The following is a 9314-nucleotide window of genomic DNA, read 5'->3' as shown; positions in this document are numbered from 1 at the left end:
CTAGCATAGTTTGCTTTACTGCCTTGTAATTATTCATGATACCAGTAAGAGAGCATTTCTAATCTAGTTTTTTTGTCATGTTATATATTATATTATATCATATTATATTATATGCTTACAACATACCTACTACAGACATGTATTCAATTACTTTTTTAATAACAGAGAGCAACTTTATCTGTTTGAATGCTATTATACAGTATTTATGTTATATTGTCGGGGTTTAACCATATAATTTTACTTTTTCCCTTTTTTTCTGCCTCACTGTTACATTATATTAAGTTAATTTTTCTCATACAGTTCAACTTAAAATCCAGACGTTTATAATGCCTATCTAAATGTGTGTGCTTTTATGGTTAAATCTCTTGTTCATTGTAATTCTATACATCTCAGATATAAAGCATAGTTTGTTTTACATTTGTTAAATATATCAAATACCTTCAATATTTATAGGTTACCAATGTTAATACGTATTACTATATATTTACGACTACAGCAATATAAATCACAGACTAACTAACTATATATCAATTACGAGTACATAGTAGAAACGATAAAGCATACTTGTTTTACTTATGGTGAAATATATTATGTACCTACAATATTTACACGCTACCGATGTTAACACATAATATACAGCTTCAGTAATACATTCCATAGACTTAATTACTAACTAGCAAATATATATTAACTATGTTTATCTGTTAGAATGACTTGCATTACATTTTTGGGTCTCAGGTATATACTTATACTCTGTAAACACATTTTTCTGCCTTTCTGTAATAAGTTTATAAGTACATTGTCGTTAGTCAGTGTAACTAAAGTTCAGGCATATGATGAATGTTTAACTTAAAACTGAAGTCATTGAACTATATGCATTTTACTTTTCACATCATAGTTTGTATACACTACTAAAACCTTGTCTTAAGCTACGTACAGATGGTAGTGTTCAATTTCCCTTGTATCGACATACTTCAGATTGTAGTGATAATGTAATAGCTCACATATATATATATATATATATATATAATATTATGTTTAAACATAAACAACGTTTAATGACACAGGGTAAATGCCAAAGACATAAAACACAAAAAAGACATAAGACACATGGAACAACAGCACAAAACTCCACAAACAACACAGTGCATAATTATATACTATATAAAAAACTAGGTAATTTTATCAAGGAATGTAAGGTAATGTAACTGCCATAGAACGGTCAGTAAAATATAAATTTACTGGGGTTTGAAACCAGTTTACGTGCACAAACCTCACTTTTATCCCAACAATCCTGAATAAAGAAAAAAGTAAAAGGTAAATCTTATCTAAGTATGCATTAACTTGTACCTATTTGTAGATCATACTCTATTTTTAGATATATGTTCATCAATTATCATTCTTCATTATGTCTCATTGCATATTCTATGTCCTTGACGGTTTTCATTATAAGCTTATCAGCAATTACTCTCTATTTCTCTATCCCTTTCACGGGCGACATTTCCTTATTGGGCTCCTCCCTCACTCAGGCTTATATAATTGTTATGTTGTCAATTCCATTCGTGTGTATTCTTCTCTCATGTGAAAGACTCGCACCATTGGCCTCCTCCGGGAATCCCCACCTTCCTATTGTCGCAACGAATCTTTTCAATGTGTTTTTCATGGACTAAAGTTTAGAATGAATGTGTAATTAGGTGTGAAAGCTGAAACTAACGTATTTACCATTCATACCATTTAATTTTAAAACATTAACTTCCAAGAATTTGGAACTTTTATCAATGTATATGTTTTATTCGCTGATGATATTGTATTATTTACCATCGATTCATCAAGTTTGGTTTAAACATACGGTCGAACCTGATTGGCTCGAGCTCCCAGAGACAGGCGAAAATACATCGAGCCCCGAAAAATTCAGCCAAGCAGGAATGCTTACCTTTAGTATAAAGAAATCGGTCCTTTACATCCAGATCGAGACATTCGGAGGCATTCGAGACAAGCGAGCCAACGGGGTTCGACTGTATTTTATTTTCATACAACATACGTATGCAATAGCAAACAAAATAATCAATATGAAGATCGTGCTGGAAGAAAATAAACAACTTATGCGAGTCCTTTCGAATGGTTGATGAATTGTGAAATGTGGGCATATCACGGCTTTTCAGATAATACAATTTTACACATGTCAATTTTTATATGTGGTTATGTAAAACTAAAAAAAGTTAAATCATAAAATATGATGTTTCAGAGGAAACATAATTATATAGAAATATAAAAACGAAATCTTTTGACTGTTACGTAAAAGAATGGATAACTGCATGAAGTATAGTGTATGAGAATAGAGTGAATAGTTTGAGAGCAAAAGAAAGCATGAGAGTAGGAGGATTGGGCGACTAGAACCTTTTTGTTTTCCTTATAAATAGTTATAACCAATAGTTATTAGAGCTGCCGACGGTATGTGGTACTAGGTCACAGAGATACTCTGGTGCGAGATGATTTTTCATCTTGAAGAATATAATTAGTTTGTTCTTATTTCTTTCCCCTGGTCGATTGATTCAAAGAACGTATCGCGAGAAGAAAAGTTGGTTAATCGTCGAGTTGCCTCAGGTAAAACCTGATTGTAGGGAACTCAGAATATTATTACGAATGTAGTTATAAGAATGTTTGAAAAAAACTCTTTCAAACACTTTGCTGGCGGTACTTATGAGTGATATATACGATTAAAGTTGTTAACTAAGGATGGGTCACATGATTTGAAGATGTTAAGTGAGCCTCTTTCCAAATCGACGGAAATATACCTTTGATAGGTATAGATTAGATAATGGTTCAGATATTTCATTTGAAAGTTCCCGTAGAATTCGATTGTTTATGCCATCTGGACCACAGGCTTTGCCTATCGGTAAACACTTTAGTATAAAGGAGACTTCGATATGTGAAACAATTAAAGAGCTGAAATCTGCATATTCAGCGGGCATATAACATCATTTACTGGAGAAGAAGATTCATCGATTAGTGTTTGGTCTCGAAAATAGTTGTTTAAAAGATCGGTTTTCGCCTTTGTATCATCTATTACCGATGAGTCTGATTTTAATGGGGGTATTGATAAAACTCTTTAGACAGGACCACCATTTTTTTGAAGAATTATTTTGAGTTTTAATTTTGTCGGCTAAGGAAATACTATATTTGTGCTTTGCAGATTTGATTAGATTGGTCATTTCATTCTTGATTGTTCTGAACATGTTACAAAGGTGTTCTGAGTTTGAACGTTTTGCCTTACGATACGCTCGTTAACGCCTGCGAATTTGAAGTCGAATAATTTATCAAACCAGGGGGATTTCGCGATCCCTAATAAGCATACGTCTGTTAAGTTACTGCATATTTTCGAGTTTGCTATTTTCTCTGATATTATGTTTGCAGTGTAGGTTTCAACGTCGGCGTCTCGAACAGATAACCATGCAGCTTTAATTAGCAGCCGTACGGCGATGTTTCTTAAAATCTCCCTTTTCGAATAGCCATGTACGTGTCGATAGAATGAGGCATGTTTTGTTTTGTTTTTAAATTGAGGGCACCATAAATAGGACATTGATACCTCACATTTTGATCGAGAAATGGCGACTCCACTTGTATGAATCATAGTTTCTTTAGAAGTAAAGGTAAGGTCAATAATAGACTCAGTTCATTCGGTGAAATTAGTAGGGAAATTGATTAATTGTGACAGAGAGAACTATTCGCAAATATTTCGAATTTTTGACGCAGACGACTGAGTGCGAGCATTTAGATCAAAATCGCCTGTGTAAATAGTGAATATTCTACTCCAGTGTCAACTGCCAGGTGAATTGGGTCTAGCATAGATGAGTGTTGAGCTGCTGTTATATGTGTGGGTTTATAAAATGTCCCAAAGAGAAGAGTTTGTTGGCTATTGTGAGTTTAACACATGTACACTCAACCCCAATGATCTCCAGATCGGAACGTCTGTTGTGTAAAATATTGTTACAAATAAAGCAACACGTACTACCATGATTATAAACACCCTGTCTTTCCGTTCTGGTTCCGTGTAGGGTTCCAGAAAAAAAAACTTTATTCAGCCACGTTTCAGAAAATGCAAGGATATTGAAATAGTTTAGTTCTGCGCAAAGAAGATTGACCTTTGTGCGTTATAGTGAACAAAAGATATGCAGCCAGACAAGTTCAGAGAAGAAGATGTCGATATGGTGGAAAATCTTGACGTGAGTCTTGAGTTTGGACCAGTATTTGGGTGTATATCACCTGCAGCCAATAGCAGCATGTCTACGTGATGTATGCTATGATGAGGCTTGGTTTTGTAACATCCATATATGATGACGCACTCCCTTTTAAAATAAAGCAAAAACAACAAAAGCTCATGTGAGCTTTTTAACGGACTATGTTTTAATATACAGTTTATAGTTTAACAATTTAATAAATTTAATTGTAAAAGGTAAAGATGTATCTTCTATATAAATATAAAATAATGTTATATGCACCCCAATCCTGTCACCTGTGCGTCCTCGGGGAATCCCCGTCCTTTTGTTGTAGATATGAATCGTTTTTATAGTTGCAATTTATTGATAATATGGTGACGTAGCCATATAGTACAAAACAACGCAGCCTCCCCCTGTTTTGGGGAGGAGGTATTTGGCATATCACTAGTAGACACCGTTGGTGTGATTTGCGTGTGGCACGGGCAGGCACTGCAATACCATTCTCCTGAGAGAATGCGACAAGAAGGATTATGAGCATTCTGCTTCTGCTTAGGTACGGTGCAGGGCCTGTTACGGCGTAGCGCACCGGGAGGGGGGGGGGGGCGTTTAGTCAAAATGGGGGGGGGGGCGGCCCTAAAGCCATCCACTGTCTGCGTGGACTATACTATTATCCAGACGGTTCCAATCCTGACACGTTTTGACAAAGAATGAATGTTTTAACTGCTCAGTTTTACACTGTTGAATTATAAATCCTCTGTCATGGCTGATCACTTGTTTGTCAATAATATTTGTTGTCATACAGTCTTGAAATTTAGTTGCTTTAACTTGCCTCCTTTGCCTAGCTGGCTGTAGGAACTCTGTAGGTGGTAGTGCTGGCACCAAACCCTCGGCCACCTTATAGAAGAAGATCAGCCTGCTACCCGTTCGTCGATCTTTTAGAGTATGGAGTTTCAAAAATTCTAGCATGTTTGATACACATCCTTCTTCTCTGGACTTGTAGCCCCCAGTTATAAAACGGGCTGCCTGGCGCTGAACTTTTTCTAGTTTTAAAATGTCCTGTTTTAGGTATGGGTCCCAAATAATCGCACCATAATCAAGTATAGACCTAACTAGTGCCAGATATGCTGATTTTCTCAAGTTTCTTCTTAGGAGTGCCATAGTTGAGTTTGCTTTTTTGGTTATCTTAGTAATATGGGTTGACCATGTCAAGTTCTCGGAGATTGTTAAACCAAGGTACGGATTTTCAGTAACTTGTTGTAATACATGTCCACAGATAGTGTAAAAATGTTGGGTTTTGTTGTTGACACTCATAATGTAGCACTTTTTAGCATTAAATTTCATTCCCCATTTATCAGCCCACCTTTCAAGTTCTCGGAGATCATTCTGAAGTGTGTCGTAGTCGTTCTGATTTCTAATTTTCCGATATAGCAGGCAGTCATCTGCAAAGAGGCGTACTTGTGACTTTACTGATAGGGGCAGGTCGTTTATATTGCATAGAAAAAGAAGTGGACCCAGTACAGTTCCTTGGGGTATACCGGAGTCCACTATGGCTTTCTGGGAGCATTCACCCTCTACAACAACCTGCATGTGTCTCTTAGTCAGGAAGAATTTTAACCAATTAAAGATGGGTCCTTTGACACCGAAGCTTTCTAGTTTGCAGAGTAGTTCTTGGTGCGGGACTGTATAGAACGCCTTAGAAAAATCAAGTATGATGACATCTGTCTGGTGACCTTCGTCATTGAAAGTAAGGAGGTCTTTCAGGGTTACTAAGAGTTGCGTTTCGCATGAATATCCTGAGCGGAAACCATGATTCAAGTTTGTTAAATTCTTATTCCTTTCCAAATGGTTCAGCAGGTGTTTGCAGATGATATGTTCAAGTGTCTTACATAATATTGACGTGAGGGACACAGGCCTGCATGCAGTTCTCAGAAAGACGTTTCCCTTCTTGTACACAGGTGATATGTTCGCATTTACCCAGTCGAATGGTAGCACGCCGCTGTTTGCCGACAGTTGAAAGATTGAACATATACCAGGGGCAAGCTGGCTTGCACAATTCTTAAAGTACGACGTTTGAGATTTTATCTGGACCCATATCTTTAGATGTGTTCAGTTTGGAGAGCAGTTCTCGACTCCAGGAGTAGTAATGTATAATGATGGGAGGTCATACTTGTATTGTTTTTCAAACACCGGTAGTGATCTATGTGTGTTTCTGGTGAATACTGAGCTGAATTGTTCTAGTAGGATCTGTGCCTTGCCTGTACCTTCGTTCACTAGAACTCCTTTTTGTTTCAGCGGTGCTGTGTCAATATTGTCCTGGCGTTTAGATTTTATATATCTCCAAAATGGTTTGCTGTTGTTGTTTTTCAGGCCTTCATGAATTGTCTTATTTATGTAATTGATTTCCGGCTTTTTAATTCCTTTTTACACATTTTCCGATAACACTTAAATTCAGTCCATTGCTTGGTCTTCTTTGCATGATTATAGGTCTAGTTTTCCTCCTCGTCATTTTCTTTAGAACCAGGGTACAGTGTTTCGTTTACGGAACATCTTTGATGGAATGTTTGTGTCCATTATAGACTGTATCCCAGCAGGCACAACAACGTTGAAGCAACGTTGAAACAACAGTCATCCTTCAACGTTGAGAAAAGGTTGAAATATGGTTGTATTTGAAAGTTGTATTGACGTTGTGATTTCAACGTTGAAACAACGTTGCGGTTTAAACGTTGAAACAACGTTGAAATGAGGTTGAAACAACGTTGAAATTAGGTTGAACCAGAGTTGCAGTTTCAACATTGAATAGACGTTGCAGTTAAACCGCTGAAGGGTTAAGGTAAGGTGAAAACTATAAAGAACACAGTTTTCTTTGGACTACATTTATACAGTATGTACATGTTAATGGTAAAAACTGCCCAAACTGGTATCAACAATGCGATGCGCCACCTTTTCTTCGTCCATGCTGAAATGTAAAAGATTAAAACAATAAATGTAAATAAACCATCCTTTATAAACATAAATAGATGCAAGAAGAGTATTGTTAATAACAATGCAAGATCACCGCTTGATGTGAACATTTTTTACCATAATTTGAACAATGGAAATCGTATCCGAAATCCCGTCGTATCCGAAATGCATGATTTTCAACAACTAATTTCAAAAACATATTTTTTTGTCATTTTGTAAATAAATACCAAACGTACTTACTCGAATGGAGCCGACTGTCACTTCCTACACGAAGTTAGCTTGAACTAATGGAATTTACGATAATTTTAAAGCTCTGGTGTTATTGGTGATCTGCACAATCGATATTTTTTAAAAACTGACCGGAACTACGCAATACGCTAGGGGCGCACTCGTTTTCGAACTTTCCAATCGGGGTAACTCTGTATTGCGGTAGATGGCCATACAGCCTAAAAAAGGAAGTCTACTCGTCAAGCATGAATGGCTCTCTATAAAAATTGAATGTGGAAATATTAATATAATCGGAACAGGATATCGATCTATGAATGTCATGACAACATCAATATGACAACCATTTTTCAACCATCCTCAATGTTGAGGTATCGACCTTATTTCAACGTCGTTTCAACGTCGAAATGTCGACAATTTTTCAACGTTGAAGCTTCAACGTTGTTTCAACGTTGAAATATTGTTGATCGACGTTGTGACCAATATTCAACTATATTTCAACGTTGAAACAACGTTGTGTGCCTGCTGGGATACCAGTTTTAAGCCTTTCCCACATCTTCTCAACATTTGGTTCGCTCATATTAACCAAGTCATCAGATAGTTTTTCGAGGTTTTTCAATGTTATAGAAAGGTTTGATATCTGAGTCTGTGACTACCATCGCGTGGGCACTAATTCCAGGAATACTTATCGAAGACTTCGTTAAGGATGGGTTGTTTGTGAATACTAAGTCTAATATATTATCTTCTCTTGTAGGTTGAATATGTACCTGCGTGAGATTATGTTCGATAGACATGTCGATGAGTTTCTATTGGACATGGCGATCACTAGCGTTAAGTTTAACTGACATATTTTCCCAATCAATATCCGGGCAGTTGAATGCTAGTACAATGTTTTTACTTTTCTTGTTATCATAGAGTTTTTTCAGTGACATATCAAGATTGTTAAGGTCGTTCAAGTTTCTATTAGCATGTAAAACGAACATAGGAATAGGTCTTTCTCATTCTTCATTTTAATTTTAGTCCACTCAATTTCACAATCAGTTACAAGGTTAGTTTGTTCAACTGCTATCAAGTCTTTTCTCACACCTGTAAACACTCCGCCTCCGCGAGTCAATCTATCGATCCTATGAAAAGTAAAGTTATCAGGGGAGATTTCACTTGACTTGATGGCCCCCTTAGATGGTTCCTTACCAGGTTTGATACCTTTTAACCAAGATTCAGTCCCGCAGATGATATCGGGCTTTACATAGTCCAGGGCAGCTATAAATTCCTGTTTATTTTCTTCCTTGCATTCAACACGTGGATGTATTTTTCATAAAAAAATGGCATACAGATGCTCAATATGGTAGGCATCGCCGTATGTGCTGTATTTACTTTTCGATTTCTGAGATATTCAGACCACGCATTTATGGAAGAAAATTGTCTTTCAAATACTTAATTGTTATCAAATTCTATATATATCTTAATTTCTGGTATCCATACACATAATTACAATCATGTATACATGTACTTGACGTCTTCGAAAGAGGTATATTTTACATATGACACAGCCATAATTGACAAGTCAGTTTGGCATTTATACAGTATGACGTGAATAAGAAACTAGTAAATATCAGGTTTTAAAAAAGTCCAGGCCGTTTCGGAAACAAGATCTTAACTGTGCCCCACAAACTATTAGAACAACAGATTTTGTGACACATTTCCTTGTCATATCATATCCTTTGTAACCAAAACATACAATTATTTAACTATATCCTATAACATTTAAAAACGATTACCTCTTACGCGAACATGTTAACAAAAACATTAAAACAACAAAATTGGAAGGGGAGGTTAGCTGTATTTCGTTTGAATTTGCCCTGTGTGCGATTAAGAATTGTTGTGTGCTACTTTGCTAAAATCACAAGAACA

This window comes from Mya arenaria, chromosome 14, assembly GCF_026914265.1.
Source record: "Mya arenaria isolate MELC-2E11 chromosome 14, ASM2691426v1".
In the NCBI taxonomy this organism is placed as follows: domain Eukaryota; kingdom Metazoa; phylum Mollusca; class Bivalvia; order Myida; family Myidae; genus Mya; species Mya arenaria.
This window is presented reverse-complemented; position numbering follows the sequence as displayed.